Raw genomic sequence first — 10,825 nt, 5'->3', positions numbered from 1 at the left:
GGGGGCCTGGGCCTGGTTCCCCGCCGGGGCTGCCCAGCCCTGGCTTCCCGCTCCGCCGGGCGGCTTGGCTGCGCTCGGGGGTTGTAGGGCAAAACCCCGGGGGTCAGCTTGTGCTTGTGGGGCTGCAGGTTAGGCTCTCCGGGCTCCTCCAGGCGAGGAACGCCGGGCACCACAGCAGCTCTGAGCCGCAGCAGGGGTGCGGGTGCTGTGAAGGGCTTAGCTTAAGCTGTCTGTACAGCAAAAAGTCAGTTCCTGCCTGAAAATGAGTTGGGAGGCGCTTCCTGGCTTTTGCTTCCTTAGGTGCGAGGTTGCTCCCTTACTTAAAGACTGTCCCATAGCTGCTGTTATACAGCACCAGTGATGTTGCGGGTTTTGGCTGGGGTAGGAGCCGGCACTGCTTTGGTGTTGACATACGCGTCTCCTTCTTTGAAATCTCATCAAGACGTATATCCTTCAGCAGTATGTCACCTAGCTGTGTTGTAAAGGTTTGTTTTAGTGATCTGGACTTGTCAGCAGTGTTTTTTCCTATGAGCAGGTAGAGCTTGCACCTGGTGGTGACAGCGGGAGACGGTTGTATAGCCAAGGTAGCTGTGAATATAACTGGCGTTGTGAAACCTGCGCTTAGCGAAGAATTGCAAAATCGTCAGAATTCCTGTTGCCCTGTCTTTGTGGGTACTGCAAGTGGTGGAGCTGGAGTGGCTTTGCTACCCTCTTTTGGCAAAAGCCCGGGGAAGACAAGGCCGTAATGAGGAGGCCACGTTACAGGCAACTGGGTAGTCAGTAGTTTGGTCTGGCCATCTGTGATTGTCTTTGTCTCGTGTTCATCTGTGTTTCTTCTCTCCTAGGAAAGGAGGTGCTGCTGTCTTTATTCAAGGTGTTAAATTACAGTGCCCCAAATGTCTTTTTTTTTTTTTTTTGGAAGGTGTTAAAAACTTGGATCAAGCCCCTCATTGCTAATTGGAGTAACTCAGTAAAGCACTTGGAGCTTCTTTCAGTTAGCAAAAGGATCTTATGCAAAACCAACTTTAGATAGAAAGCCTTTCTATTCAGTGAGCTATACATGGAAAATCTGTTCTGCTTGGTAAACTGTTCTTGTTAGTGTAGGATTATAGGGGAGGTAGTATGGGCAGATGCATGTTTGAAACAGGTCTTATGGATGCATACAGGACTTCAGTCAGTGTATTGCTAACTGGGGAAGTGATTCTGTGTTTAAATGTTCACTTGTACACTACAGTAACAATGAGAAAAAAGATTTTTTTAAGTCTTGACAAGGAATAAAACTACTGTGATGCAAGATAAAACATGTTTGCTGTTTGGTAACGTGTTCTAGGCAGAAATTTTAATCATTAGATTTGCATACTTTGAACTTGGTTATTCATGACATGCAACTGATGCTCTTTAATTCATTATGTGCCCTGCACTGGGGGTTGGTTGTTTGCCTGGAACTGATGGCCAATTTTGGGAAGTTGATGATGTTTTCACTGTTTAATGGAAATGCTCTGGAAGTCCTGGAGTATCTAAAATGGAAACTGTAGATCTTCCACACAATAGTAAACAGAAACGGAGCTGTTTGAAACTCCTAGGGATTTCCCTGATGAGGATTTCCCTGTGTAACTGTGCTCTTCTTTTCTGTAAAGTGTGCGAAAGGCCAATGTGAAGTGCAGCATGTAGTGGACCACTAATCCTGATGTATAAGTTCCTTCTGGTTAAGATGCAGTTGTACTAAAACAAATTTCCAACTCTTACAAGCACATGCAGCTGGACATCTTCATTAAATTTTTTCAGCAGCTATCTGTTACCCTACAAGCTTCCAAGTTAATACAGCATATTGATGTAGCTTGCTGCCAGCCCTGCTTCTGGATCCTTGTACAATAAATGAATATGCATTATTGCAGTTGAGGTGTGTGTAATCTGTTTTATGCTAATGTGAGTGCTCACAGCTTTTAAAAATATCTATGGGCTTATGTATTTTAGCCCTCTCTTTCCTTTGGTTGCTTCTTGTGGTCAGCTGGGTTTTCATGCTGTCATTAGGCTTGATCATATGAATTTCAATGATCCCACCTTCTAGAGTAGCCAGTAAGGAGGAATTGTAGGGCGATGTAGTTATCCTCACACTTGATGCTCTGTTCCAGATGAAAGAACAACACCTATTTTGTAAGAGATGAGGATGCTGTCAAATTAAATGGAACTGAAATTGGTTTCTGGTACTCCAGGTAGCAAGAAGCTTTCTTTAACCACTTAGTGTATTGTAGTCTTCTGCCTTGGCTCATCTCACCCCATTGTGCTAAATGCAGGTGAAAACCTATTTTTAGTATTTATCATGTGACAAATAAAACAATTTACTGACTAGATAAGCTTTTATGCTGAGTTTTTAAAGAGATTTAAAGTATCTTTACACTTCTGCAGCCTATTGTCGTTTAATTAGGTGGCTTCCTTCAAGCCTTGTTTAAAACAGCTTACACCATGATAGCTAAGGGTGTCCATCAGGAAGGATTACCCCTAGAGGTGGCAGGTAAACCATTTCACCAGAGTATCTCCTGGGTCTAAAGCCTGGCACAAAGTTATCCCTCCTTGAGTATGTCTGGCCACCCCTGTGCAGTAGTCAGCTGCCTCTTGCAGCCCCTGCTGCATCTTTATGGTGGTTTTCAGGTAAGTGACAGAAATGGCATTGACAAGGTATTCCAGAAATTGGGTTTCGTGTGCAGTAAATTTAAAATACTGAGTACAAGAATCGGAGTTTCAGTGTTATTGTCTCATAATCTTTGTAATCTTCCCTTTGAGTTTCAGATGACTGTTAAAGAGTTTTAAAACTTAAAAATACTGTTTGTCCTGTTTTCAATAAAGCAGCTGTTCTTTTCTTGAGATATATTGCCTTTTCTAAACAAAGGACACTTTTATATGAGTTTAGTTTTGGAAAAGCTTTAAAAAAGTTGTTCTATTAAGCTCTTGGGTTGCTAATTCACCCCATACTCTTGAATATTACATCGTAATTCCTAGCAGGAGAGTTGGTCTGTGCGCTGTTCTCTTGTCTTGTGAAAAAACAAAATAAAATCTTTATAAAAAAAGTAATGCCTTTCTGTCTGGAGGTGGTGTGCAGACACCAGCTCATCTGTACCAAGACTTACATGCCTGTGGTCGGATTGCATGTTATCAGTGTGTGTTTTTTAAGCATAGACCAAACTATGGCAGGGTGAAGTTTTTTACCAGGCTAACAGAGTTAGAGCAAATCAAACTGTGTAGTGGAGTGGGACTGGTTGAGGCCCAGAGGCGGGCTGTACAGTGGGAGAGGATTGCTGTCACTTGTGGTGCCAGGCTCCCAGCAATAGCTGAGGCTGCCAGAATTGTCTTGGTTTGTAAAAAGCTGTTTTGAATTGCTCAGCCTTTCTCAAGTTGAAAGATGCTGTGCTGTGTTTTTGGCCAATTATGAGTGTTCTGTTTTGGGGGAAAAATGACAAAAATGCTCCTGCAGCTTTGGATGTAAGGAAGGAAGGCATCTGCCACCTCATAAACTGGTGTAGCTGTTTGCATTGGGCCAGCTGTGGTTGGTAAACAGCTGAATGCAAAAGGGCTTGTTGTGGGCGGGCTGTGTGCTGGGCTTGGATTTGACAGCAGGCATGCTGTGGCTGTGGTTCACCTTGGTGTGTTAGGAGCCTCTAGGTCAAGTTTAGTGATTTTTTTTTTTTTTTTTTTTTCCCCCCTAGTGTTTGTGAAATAATGCTGAGCTAAAGGCTTAGTTCCTCTAGGAAGGATCCTCTTCCATGTCCTGGCATGTGGCTGTTAACTTCTTGAGTGTCTTCTGTGTTTCCCTACCGCTGAGAAGCTGCCAGTTGCCCGGCAGGCCCTTGGTCCTGCTGCCTTGGCGGCGATCGCGGCGCTGCGGGCGGCTTTGCCTTCTGTGCGAGGAAGGGTGGTTCCAGCTGCTCTGGTTCCTTCCTCTGGTTAGGTGAGTGCAGGGCAGCCTCTTCCACCTCAGTCCTGCAGTTAGTAAGCTTTCCAGCTGCTTTGTTTTACTAGAAACACCAAGATAGCTCTGTGCCTGGGAAAAGTTGCTTTTGCAATGTTTTTTCACAACGCTTTATCTTTTTAGTCTGTGGACAGTGTGTTGCTACTTGGGCCTGAGCTATCCACCCCCCCCAACACCCCACCTCCTGAAGGCTCCCTTCAGGCTGTGTGCGTGGAGCACCCGCAACTGTCCTGCTCCCTGAGTGTAACAGGAATGAGGGGTGATCTTTTGCAGCTGGTGAGCATGCAGGGTGCTTCCATTATGCAAAAATGTGCCTCAAAATAGAGGAACTTCTGCTAGTGTCTGTTTTACTACTGTTAAATGTAGTTGGCCATGGGTATGGGGAGAGAAACACCTAGGCTAGTGTGTGCAGTGATTTGGTAGTGTGCATGAGTAGGAGTATAGGTACAGCTCATCTTAAAAAATATTTACAGTGTGAAACTAAGCTAATAAAGATAGTTTTTTTTTAATGTGGTATTAAAATACTGAACAGGATTTTGTTACATGGTAAACCAGCTTCCCGTAGAATAGGAAAATGAAGAGTAACAATGAAGGATTAAAATGCCTTTGACAGAAAAGGACTTAATGTAAGCCCACGCTTCCCAGTGTTTAATCTAGGTCAGGTTTTCCCAGTGCTGACGGCTGGTTTTGACAGTGTAGCCTTAATCAGAGTAATAACAGAGAAGTTGACACTTTTGCTTTCTTCTGTTGAGTTTGTGGTAAAGTTAAAGTAGTTTTTCTGAACCATGAAGTGGGACAGATGGGCGATGCGAGTGCTGAAGTGGGTGGTTACACCACGCTGTGAACTGGTGTGGCAGCAGAGAGCCTGCTGAGTCATACCCTACCTGACCAGGCTGCACAGGCGGCTTCAATTTAGGACTAAACTCTGCTAATTTTGAATTTAGAACTAAAATGCAACGACATGGCTTTCCCCTTCTTTTTTTGAAGTTGTAGAACTTGAAACATGTTGGTAGCTTAGGTTCAGGCTTTTAAAATTCCTCCACCCAGCTGTCTTCGCTTCCTATCTTGTGTATGTCTCTGCTTTACCAGCTTGTTGTGAGGAGCCTTAGTGAAGATGTGCAAAGCAGATGTCAATTCTTACATCATTAAAAAAAGAAAGTTACATTAAGTGTAGAAAATATCAATTGATCTCAGTTGCATTTTGAGATTTCTTACTACTTCATTGGTAATTTGTAGTAACTTGTCCAGAAATGGGAGCTTTAAATCCACGGAGGTGTTGATACACAGGTTTCGTCAAGTAGCTGACTTAGGGTTGCTCCAAGATCCCAGACACATACTTTACCTCAAATGAGGATTCCCATAATAGCAAATTTTGTGGTTTTCAAGAACAACATCAGCCTAAGAACTACGTTAGGCCTATCATGGTGACAGTGAGCCCTTGTCTCTTCATAGAGCTCGCTTTTTGTGGGCTTGCCTAAACATTTCCTGGTCTTGTATCCAGCACCAGTTTGAGACTGTGGGTGTGAGGTAGAGCCCACCAGTGTGCTCTGCTGCTATGAGTCTCTCCAGCTTCAGATTGAGACCTGCTGGCTGTGGATCTGGATCTTTACCCAAATTCTTGTGTTTGTCTTGATACCGAATTGTAGCACAACTGAGCTTTTTTTGGCCATGTGTCTCATAATTAGACACCTTCCATATGAACCGAATAGCAATGGTGGGGTTTGGAGATCTCCCTTGTGGGGTGCAAATGCTGAGGTAGGATTTAAAGGATTGTTTGACTTGTTAGTGGCAATTAAAAACCAAAACAAGACAAAAAACAACCACCAACCAATGCTTAAGAAGGGTATCTTTCTCAGGATCCTGAACTGATGCGATACAAGACTGTTTCTTGAGTCTGTCCCTTCTGCGTTCTTCAGCTTTTGCCTTGGACTTCCTCATTTTCCGCCTTCTAAGGGACCGCAACTCCTGTGCTGGTTTGTAGTTTTTAAAGTTTTGCTTTTTAAGCTCTGTTTAAGAAATTAAATACCCAGGCCTTAAGCTCAACTTGGAACCTTTGGGAGCAAATACATTTTTGTGTATAGCTTGTATGCCTGCAGTAGTCTGAGCTATAGCAAAGACAGGTGAGTGGTCTTGAGTGCCAGGTGGTTTAAAGCATAATATATTCTTTAAAATTTTGTTTACCACATTGCTAGTGTAGACATGGCAGATGTGATTCGTTCTGGGGTGAGATCTCCATGAAGAAGGTGATTCCTAGCAGACAGAAGGGTGGGCTTTGGGCTGGAAGATTCAGGTCGTGTCTGTAAATGGCTGCTGTACACCTGCAGAGGAAAATACTGGCCATGGTTGTACTACTGAAATCAGTTCTGCCTTCCATGACTGTTAGACTTTCTGGAGTTCAGCTTGTAATCTGAGTGTGGCTTCTTTCACTGTTTTGCATCACACATTTGTGACAATATCAGTGCACCAAGAGGCCCAAGGTCTTTTAACTCTGTGGTTGACAGCTGAACTTGTGTTGTCTCTTCGCTAGTGTCTTGTGATGTTTGCAGGGAACTGATGTGTTGTATACAGTGACTTTTGTGATGAAGTGTTTGCTGCACTAGGTTTGTAGTACAGGCATGCAGTTAGTACCTTCTCCATGTAATGCTGGTAGGTATCTGTCATGGGGAAAACCCGATTGCTTGGATTGTAGTAGCTGATTATCTCTCTTTGGAGCCTCAGATTTGGGAGACATGTCACTTTGAAAAGCAGAAGTGTAGTTTGTGGTAGGGTTAGAGGAGGTGGCAGAGGGCAAGGGCCTTGAAACGGTGGGGCAGAGGTGCCTTGAAGTGGCTGTGATTAATCCAGGAACAAATTGTCAAATGCATACAAATACTTTATTTAGAAATACGTTTTTATAAGATATGAAAGTAGCACGGAAGGATAGAAGTGGCCAACAGAGATCAGCATGTGTAAAATCCTGTGAATATTGTTTCTTTTATTGTGACTCCTGGGTGGTTTGAGCCCACAGGAGTTAGATGAATAACCTGTTTACTATATAATTAAATTATTGGAGTGTGGGGGGGAAGGTCTGTTCCTGCAGTGTGGAGGCTCTGTTTTCCTGCAGTGTGGAGCAGGCTTTCAGACAGGATCTGGAACCTGTGCTAGACTGGTTGTTTCAACTCATGGTGTACGCTAAAGAGCATCATGAAATGGTTCTTGGTCACTGGCTGGCAGTTGCTTGCAGCAAGCTGAGTTTAGCTGGTACCTGTGATGAAATGGCAGCAGTTTCAGTCCTGCTTGAAAGAGGAAGTCGTGGTGCTGCTGAGGCTCGACAGGAAACTAGTGCAGGATGTGTAGACAGATTTGACAGCTCGGTTTCCTTTGGCTAGGAGAATGTACACATTTAACCTGAAAACAGACTTCAGTAGCTTAAAAATAAAGGGAATCTTAAGTTTGAAGGCTTGTTGTTTCTACTTGAAAATTGTATGTAGAGTGAGAGTGAAGGCAAGATAATTCAGATTCTTACCTGAGTATAAGTAGGGAACACTGTGTACGAAGACCCACAGAATTTCACTTAATTCTTCATGGTCAGTAGTTCATCTGAATTACAGACAGTTTTTATAACGAAACCTCCCATAGTAATGCCACATTTCACGTGCTTGCCATTAAAATGGGAAAACTAGGCTTGCGCAAGAGGGGTTGTGGCCCTCAGTGTCAGGGTGCATTTGGGACAGCATTTCTAGCAACTTGTGCTTAGTGAGTGGGAACTTGTGGTAGGTATCATGGATTTCCTCAGCCTTTTGTGATCTGTCAGTGTCTTTTGGTGCATGCACAGGCCTGTGTGAAGAAAGTGCATAATTCTGAATTTTCCTTTGTACTAGGAAGGATTACCGATGTACACAACATCCCACTGGAGATTTCAGTTAACTGTTCATTGCATGCTTATATCTCTGTTACCGTCTTTTGGGATTAATCCTAAATGCAGATCAGATCATAAAAGTGTAACTGAGCTTTAAAGCAAAAATCTGTAAAACGGGCCTGTTCAGTCTGCAGTAGGGCTGTCTGATGAACTCGACAAAGTTTACAAGGCTTTGTAATCAGCAACTCCCAGAATGCTAGATTCTAGTTTTCCAGAATACTGTTGAGTTCTGTGAAATCCTGCTGCTGTGATCATGTGCTGAACAGGTTAAAATCAGAAAAATACTAGAAATGTGATTGATCAGTTAACATGTACTTTACTGAAGCAGTGAAGTTTTTAGTTACAGTTCAGAGAGGTTTGAGAAATTAAATCTGTTCAGTGTTGGGTTTTTTTAAGAAGTCTTTAGATCGTGTTGAACAGAACTAAGTCATATTGACTTGCATTATATTCCCAGTTTTTATCAGCTCTCCTTTCTGGGCTTGGCCTGATGGCTCACAACTACATTGCTCAGAATCCACTCGCTGCACTCAAACTGGGATGACTTCAGTGTTTCAATTCCCTTAGACACTTTAAACTACTTGAAGCGTTGTCTAGTCCTGCTGGGTGTTATATATGTAGACTTCCTTTTATTAGGCTACTTTGGAGGGTGAACGAACCCAAACCTCTTTGAGGGAGACAGAAAGAAGTTTGTTTCACTCAGGGTTATTCTCTAGTTGTATCTCATATTGGATTAAATTATGTTTAAACCACAAATCAACAATGTATGTGTGTTTAAAGCCTTTCCTATGGGAGAGTAGGTCCCAGGATGGTGCATCTAAGCTCCCTGAAAATGAGCTTGTTTTTAGCTGTGTTCTGTGGACCTCTTAGAAGTGGAAAACATGAAGTAGCTCATCCAGCTAATCTAGAAAGCCTACTAATCCAAGTAAAATAACCTATTCAACAACTTTAATTTCCCACAGGGTAAGACTTTGGAGGCCTGTGCTTAAGACTCTAAATCTGTTTAAAACTTAGGCTAACTTATTTCAGTATTTAAAGATAAAGTTATATATCCTTTAAAAAAAAAAAAAAAAAAAAGCTGAGGGGATCCCTTTACCTGAAGATGTGCTAGAATGCATTTTGGTCCTTTAAACATGTAATCCTGAAGTGTCTAATGGGGTGTGGGGGAGGGCAATTAAACAACTGTGTGAGAGAAGGGGTAGTTGCTTGGTACATGGAGAACTTCTAGTAGGCCAGTTCAATTTTTTCGTGGTGAATTTTGCTAACATCTTTCTTTACAAAGAAGGAAAAAATAAAACACACCACCCTGCCTGGGCTTTTCCAGGTCCCCTGTTGAGCAGTTTACGTTCTGCTTTATGCTCCAGAGAGAAGCCTGGGGTTATTTGCCCTCTGTTTTGTTTCCACTGTTAGAAAGCTTAAAAGGATTGGATCAGCTGGTAGGAAAAGGTGACTTGTGGCTTGAGTTCAGGGCCTTTACCTCACACTAACACCCCAGTGTAGCCACCCTACATGTTTGAATTGTTGATGCAGACTGTGCTAACCCTTTACTTTGGAGTGAATTTGAGGTGCAGGGTGAGAGTAAACAGTGCTTTTATAGGAAGTACTCAATTTGAACTGCTGGTCTTCCCTAGTGTATGAGTAATTCCGTAGATCAAGATGATCAGTCGCTGCAAAAGTCAAGAGTTGACTGTTGGCAGGAATAATGCAACCTGTGTGCGAGGTGTGTGTGTGTACAGCTTGTTGCTCGGTCTTAGCTGGAGTCTTTGAGCCGAGCCCTTACCAGAGTACAGCAGCTTCTTCTCTCCCAGAGCTGGTGTGGGGACTTGGCTGTGTCTGAGGGCAGGAGAATGGTGGAAGCTTGCAGTACAGTCAGGTGATCTGATGTGCTTTCTGATACTGTGGCTTCGTTTTGTTGCTTGCTTGATGCTTGCCGGAGTAATGAGTTTTAAAGTGTAACACTAAACACATCCCTTTTTTTTAACAAAGGCGTGTGTGAGCTTATCTTGTCTGAGTGCATATATGGCATTTTAAGATTTATAGTTAACCAGGGACTGTTATGCTGCAGTGAGCATAGGAAGTGCTTCAGAGTCTGGATTTTTCCTCTACTGTGCTTTCTGGGTTCTGGAAAGGCTGTCTTGAAGCAGATGTGCAACCTGCAATTTATGGTTAAACAAGGAAATACAAATAATTGGGGCAAAAGGGTAGAAGAGGAGGTAGAGCAGGAAGAGGGGGAAGAAATAGAGAATGGAGGAGGAGGTGCCTGTGAGGGGGAGGGCAGGGTGGAAAGTGAGATTGGATTTCTCTAAAGGGGTGTCTCCGTGGTGTTGAATGTTCTTGTTCCCTTGTGATAGCACTTGGGGTGAGCAAGGACAGCTGGAGCAGGGATTTCGTGAGTTGGGGTAGGCAGTGTAATGAATTCCACTTAAAACTGAAAAGGAATACAGGAAATGGCTGGGAAATCCTGGGTGGGGGCTTGTTTTATACTGCATTTATTGACTCTGAAAGGAATTCGCAAAGACTGCTACCTGGTCTGTGCAGTGACAACGCTGAATGGCTGTGTTTGGGCAAATCCCGAAGAAAAAGCAGATGATGGTGCCTTATTGTATGGATAAGGCTGGCAAGCTGGTGAGGCATGCTGGTGATTTAGCCTGGTTTTATTTGAGAGTGCTTGAGCTGGTTAGCTAGGTCTGATACCTGTTTTGATGTATTTTCCTTTTAAAATCCACTTAAGTGACTCATCCCCTTCCACCTGTTTTTTTGAGCATGAAGCCTTTCTTAATTGGGGATTGAACTGCTCTGTTCCGTTGCTTGCTTTCTTTCTGGTGACTTCTTTTTCTTCTAAAGTGTGACTTTTTCAGCCTTGCTGTGCTTGTGGTGCTGATCTATATATATGAGTACCTTTGCAGTTGAGGGAATATTGACTAATATTACTTAGCTATAAACAGTTGAGCTGGCCTGAACACAAA

The sequence above is a fragment of the Athene cunicularia genome, assembly GCF_003259725.1.
Source record: "Athene cunicularia isolate RWA chromosome 21 unlocalized genomic scaffold, athCun1 chr21_part1, whole genome shotgun sequence".
NCBI lineage: Eukaryota > Metazoa > Chordata > Aves > Strigiformes > Strigidae > Athene > Athene cunicularia.
This window is presented reverse-complemented; position numbering follows the sequence as displayed.